We start from the raw sequence: 5,000 nt of genomic DNA, 5'->3' as shown, positions 1-5,000 counted from the left end.
CAGAGCATACCTGTCATCCACTTAGTATGAGAATGCAGACAGAGACAAAGCCAAAATATTGGGGGTATAGCCCCAAAACCAGAGGTAGGTTTTAAATATTGCTATTATAAAATCACAGACTTGACAGAATAAGATGTTTTGCATTATCATGCATTTTCTGAAGGACATTTAGTCTGAAACCCAAATGTTTGTCATTATTTAGTGCTTGTTTGGCTTGCTTGCTGTACTCTCAATGAATATTGCTGATCTCTGTCTGCATTTTATTTTGAATTGAAGTTTTTCATTTAAAGTTTAGTTACTTCTATTTTGTATCTTATTCTTGTATTACATTTGTTTTATTTTAAGTTTTAGGTTCTGCTGGAGTTTTAAGAGGTCTTGGCTAGGGTCAGTTAGAAAAGTTAGCAAAGAATTCCTTTACAAACAGTGAATAACATTAGCTAATCAGTAGCAGGCGCTGAGAAATAGCATTCCTCGTTTAGCTAGAAATATCTCTATTTAGCTGGAGTGCTTGTTTGACTTGCTTGTTGTGCTCTGCCTGAATATTGCTGTCTCTGTCTGCATTCTATTTTTGCCACCCACCTGCACAACTGTTGTTGTATTCTTAAACCTGGTGCCTGCCCCTACTATTAATATGATTTTGGACACTCTTCCCAGTCCCACCTTATCAGCTCATTCTACTAAGTATAGAAAGATCATTTGGGAAGGCCCACCCCCTTAGTTTCTTAACCTTGACTTATCTTCCGTTTCCTTCCTTCCTACTTTACTTTACAAAATGCAGTTTATTTAGCTGCTTTTACTGTATTTTTTTCCTAATCTATTACTTTATTTTGCTTTTGCTGTTTGTTCTTAAAAGTGTTCATTTGCATTTATTCTGATGCATTTATTACTGCTTGTTAGTAGCCTGATTAAATTGTAACTGTTATTCCAAGCCTCTTAGTTTTGGTTTAAGCACTTGGGTTTCAGGCCAGTTATTTTACATTAAGAAAGTTTGTGGTCTACACTCTTGTGGCAGGAGAGTTAGCTTGCATCCTTCTAAGTTGGGAATTGCTGGTTGAAGGCTGTGTATGTCTATTATTCTAAAAGTGTCTTAGTTCTGGTTTAAGCGTTTGACTTCAGGCCAGTTATTTTACATTAAGAAGGTTTGTGGTCTACAGTCACCTGAGAGGAGAGTGTAGCCTCTGTCCTTCTGAGCTGGGAGTTGCTGGTTGAAGGCTTATTGTGCCTGCTTATTTAAACTGTTTTTTTCCTGAAATTGTTGCACTTCATTTGCTGTAGCATAGACTAGATTCAGACTTGCTGAATACAGGTTCATAGGTAGGTTCTAGGCTATCGGCCCAAGGGCCTACGTAAGCCTAGCCAACAAGGTTCCCTGGCTTACGCCACTCAAGAAAGTTATTTTCCTGTGCCATTGTCGAATAGAGACACATAAGTGATCCCTGGGTGTATTTCTTATTTCCCATCCACTCATCAAGATTTTTCTTGAAGAGTGCTAATGAAGAACTTTGCTTGACATAGATGGGTAGCCTGTTCCAGAGTATGGGAAGTCTCTGGGACAGGAATCTATCCCTCCAGCATGCCCTGTTTATTGTGGTGACAAGGTTTAGGTCCCTAGAGCATGCAGCTTGGAGGGATTGGGATTTCTTTAGGTGTAGCATGTCCAACAGCTCTGGGTTTGACATAGCTTTATATGTTAGGCAGAGATCACCTCAGAGTAGGCAATATGCTACAGGGTAAAGCTGGAGTTTTTTGAGGTGGTCAGTGTAGGGCATTTGTTTGAGGCCAGTAATCCTCTTTGTGAGGTACTTCTGTGGCCTTTCCAGCTGCTGCAGATGTCTTGTGAGGTACATTCCAAAAGGGGCGTTGTACTCTATAATGGGTCTAATGAGTGTTAAGTAGACGGGAACAATGACCTCTTTTTTCCTGGATGAGAGCCCTTTTATGATGAGGTGTGCCACATAGAAGGACTTCCTGACTACTGTGGTGATGTGACTATCAAAGGAGAGACTACTGTCCACCTGGGTCCCAAGGTCTCTTATCATGCATTTGGTGTTAAATAGATTGCTGCCTATGAGGTAGTTCTTGGGTACAGAGTTTTTACCAAAGGGGATGACACTGCACTTTTTGGCATTGAGCTTGAGGCCATGGCTCTGACACCAGGCATCTGTCTCAGAGAGGCCCTTCTGTAGGATGTTCACATCATTTGGGGATTTGACTATGGCTCCTAGTTTGTAGTCATCTGTGAACTTTGTTAGCCAGAGGCCTTCTGTGTTAGCCTGTACTTCAGAGAAGTAGATACCAAACAGGAGAAGTCCCAGGACGGAACACTGTGGTACTCCACCTGTTACTGCTTTGAGGTCAGATTTGGAGTCTGCAACTTTTACAGTGTGGGTTCTGTCAGTGAGCCAGTTGGCAGCCCATCTTGTGATGTAGGGATTTATACCTAGCTTAGCGAGTTTAGCTATAATTCCAGAATGGGGGATGGTATCAAAAGCCTTGGTGAGGTCAAGATAGGCTGTGTGAAGCACCTTACCCTCATCTACGGCTTTGGTGACTACCTCAAAGAAGTCAATCAGGTTCAGGAGGCATGATCTGCCTTTCACAAACCCGAACTGGTTGGGATCCAGAGTTTGGCGGTTACCAATGTCTTTGTTTATGAGTTCCATGATGATACGTTCCATGGCTTTGTAGACCAGGCTCATCAGGCTCATAGGTCGATAGTTCCCGGGATATATAGTTCTGTTTGTATAACTTGAGCACTAAACCAAGGCCATCTTTTATAGGAGAGGGTTTTCCTGCACCCTAGTGTCTGGAGTGTGCAGTTAGAACTCATCTGATTGAAGGTTGCTGGAACAGGGCTCAGTTTTGTGCTTTTTATTAGTTAATTTGTTTAAATTGGTTTGCTCTTGCTTGCTACATAAGTGCTGCATTTGCGTGGGTTTGTGCTTGTTTTAGCAAAGCTGCACAGAGTTTGGCGACCACCTGCTGCTCTGCTGTATTTATGTGATCGATCCAAAGCATCTGCTGATCGTTGCAAAATGTAAGCAGGATTTTTCACTGTATGTTGCACTCTTGAACTACATGTTTTCCATATCACTGCTTATTTGAACTGTTTTGTTTTTTCTGAAATTGTTGCACTTTGTTTGTTATAGCATAGACTAGATTCATACATGCTGAATCAAGTTCTGTTTGTATAATTTGAGCACTAAACCAAGGCATCTTTTGTTGGAGTGGGTTCCCTTGCACCCTAGTTGCAGGAGTGGGCAGTCAGAATTCATCTAATTGAAGGTTGCTGGAACAGGGTTCAGTTTTGAGCTTTTTTATTGGTTAATTTGTTTAAGTCAGTTTGCTCTCATTTGCCGCATAAGCACTACATTTATAGTGGTTTGTGCTTGTTTGCACATCACACACAGCTGAGCCTCGGTGGGCACCATTGGTGGTTATAGACACAAACAATTCTGCTTGCAAATTTCCCCTTAGTACCCTGCTGGGGCTGCATTGGTGAGTTCTTCTGATTGTCCCTCACTTACAGGTGATACAGTCAGTGAAGCTCCTGAGGTACCAACATGGATCCTACTCACTAGCCCTTCGTATTTTTTGTTCACTTCTTCTGTCCACTACTTTACCTGGTCTTTCCTGTCCTCTTTCTGTCTTCTGACCATATCAACTTACCTAGCATTATGAATGGACAATTCTGCCACAGTTTCTCCAGCCTGTCTGGTCAAAGTGGGCATCCTGAGGCAATGTAGCAATAGCCTCACGTACACCGACAACCCACTTCTTCTAGTCCACACAAATTCATTATGTGAGAGATGTACCTATATCAAGAACCTAGAATCCAGGCTCTCTCACTCACTAGTCAGTTCATCTGATACTAAGCAAGCTGTCAGCATGCACACCTCACCTCCTGCACCTACCAAACCAACAACACATAAACCTACATATGTGGAGGTCCTTACCAGAAGCTTACCTAAACATCAGAGACCTCCCAAACACAAGCATGCTTCACATAATACATCCTCTGCAGAACATAGTACACATAATGTATCACACATCAGTGTCTCACCAGTCAAGCCCCTAAGGCATAACACAAAAATAAAGATCTTAGTCATAGGTGACTCACTTGTGAGACACACAAATGTCCCTTTCACCAGGTTGGATAAGGAAGAAGTCACAGTCAGCAGGCTGTCAGGTGCCAGGATCTACCACATCACACACTCACTCAAGTCTCTCAACAACAAGCTCTGTTATGACTCTGCCATAGTCCATGTTGGTGTCAACAACTTGAAACATACCTCACTGGACTATATGAAGAGAGACATGACCGAGCTCTCTGATTATGTGTCTCAGGCATGTATGTCCCTAGCCTTAAGCAGCATTTTCCCTTCGCCTAGGATGATGCCTCAGTACAAACAAAAAATGATTGACTTCAATAATTGGTTTAGTTTCTGGTGTCATTCAAAGGATATCCAGTATCTGTCAGCCTGGGATGACATGGTTGACAGACCTCAGTGCATTGCCAGAGATGGTCTTCATCTGTCACCCCTGGGATTTAGGTTACTGGCTAAGTCTCTTGCCACCCCCATAGTGTCTTTTTTAGACCATGTCACAAGAACAAAATTCCCTACATAAAAATACCCTCTAAAACAACCTCAAGGTTATGCTGCTAAACACTAGGAGTCTAAACTACAAACTACACTCACTGGAAGCAGTCCCCACCATGGATGATGCTGACATTTGTGCAGTCTCTGAGATCTGGTTTAAGGATGTGGAGAGCACCCCACCTATACCAGGTTACACTTCCTTCCACAATTTCAGACCACAAACTGAAGGCATGAGAACTAAAGGAGGTGGGGTATCAATATTCATTAAATACACCTCTAGATTGGTTAAACAGCACGATTCCCTTGAATTACTTCAGGTGCAATTGACTGTAGGTAAGACCCCTCTTCAGGTCATTGTCAGCTACAGCATCTCCTCCATGAATCAGGACATCCACTCAG

The 5,000-nt window shown here is 42.3% G+C and overlaps 1 protein-coding gene across 3 annotated transcripts in view; it reads left to right on the top strand.

Annotated features, from left to right (window-relative positions):
• The window catches only part of LOC122794658 (transcription factor COE3-like), a 2,019,913-nt gene that overhangs the window by 618,309 nt on the left and 1,396,604 nt on the right, over window positions 1-5,000 (top strand). The window lies entirely within an intron of this gene.

The sequence above is a fragment of the Protopterus annectens genome, chromosome 2.part1, assembly GCF_019279795.1.
Source record: "Protopterus annectens isolate FY-2018-M chromosome 2.part1, PAN1.0, whole genome shotgun sequence".
NCBI classification, from domain to species: domain Eukaryota; kingdom Metazoa; phylum Chordata; order Ceratodontiformes; family Protopteridae; genus Protopterus; species Protopterus annectens.
The sequence above is the reverse complement of the archived record's forward strand: the minus strand, read 5'-3'. Positions and strand labels throughout refer to the sequence as shown.